This window comes from Monodelphis domestica, chromosome 3 (assembly GCF_027887165.1).
Source record: "Monodelphis domestica isolate mMonDom1 chromosome 3, mMonDom1.pri, whole genome shotgun sequence".
Lineage (NCBI taxonomy): Eukaryota > Metazoa > Chordata > Mammalia > Didelphimorphia > Didelphidae > Monodelphis > Monodelphis domestica.
Genome location: NC_077229.1, coordinates 11,332,839 through 11,333,981, shown reverse-complemented (window position 1 = coordinate 11,333,981; position 1,143 = coordinate 11,332,839).

Below are 1,143 nucleotides of genomic sequence, written 5' to 3'. Positions count from 1 at the left end.
TTCAGATTCTAGAAGCAAAATTTTTTCTGGAGCACACACCCTTCCACTTCCAGTTATGGGAATAATAGACTTGAAGAATAATCTACATTAACCTAGCAGAGTTGTGTTTTTAAGTTCTGGTGAGATCTGACCCATAATTATTGTGTATGTTTGGTAGTTGGTTGCTTTGTCAAATTCCATACATATAGATAGGTTGGGTTCCCAAGGTACAACTGACTACTGCTATTTTAATGAATTTACTATTAATTTTGATGGATGTTTCTATTGATGTAGTGGGTAAAAACTAGAACCTCTATACTTTCAGAATGTTGGAAGTTCTTATTGCCACCAAATGAACTTTGGGGAGTGGGAAACCAAGAGTTATGAGGATGTCTCTCATGTTCTATACTCAGTGTCAATTCCCTTTAAGTATTCCTTTACTACTTGATTCAGCAACTTAATAAACTTAAATGGTTTAAGTCCTGGAACTTTGATCTGTTCTCCATAGCTCCAGAGGTTATGACTCATTCTGTTCAACCAATCTTAAAATACTTCTTTATATATCATTTGCTTTCATCCAATGAAGTAAAGTAACTGTGGGAATTGAGTGAATCGACTGACTGCATCTTGTGGCTTAGTTGTGGATCCAGCTTAGTTCAATGTCTATTTAATTATGGGTCTGATCTCATTTCTATATAGATTCTTAGTTAAGAGTCTGAGCAATATGTAGAGGTGAACCAGCCTCCCAACCAAGAAGGTCTCATCCACTTCTTCCTGTTCAGAGACTTTAAGAAAATTATTTTTTAAATTTTAGTTTTATTTAATTGATCAATTTAGAACATTAATCTTTGGGTACAAGAATTATATTCTTTCCCTCCCCTCCCTCCATCCCTTCCCATAATCAACTCGCAATTTCATTGGGTTTTACATGTGTCTTTGGTCAAATACTTTTTTCATGTTGTTGATATTTACACTAGGATGATCATTTGGAGTCGACATCCCCAGCCATATCCCCATCAACCCATGTAATCAAGCAGTTGTTTTTCCTCTGTGTTTCTACTCCCACAGTTTTCCCTCTGAATGTGGATAGTGTTCTTTCTCATAAATTCCTCTAAGTTGTTCAGGATCACTGTATTACCACTAATGGATAAAACCATTACATTT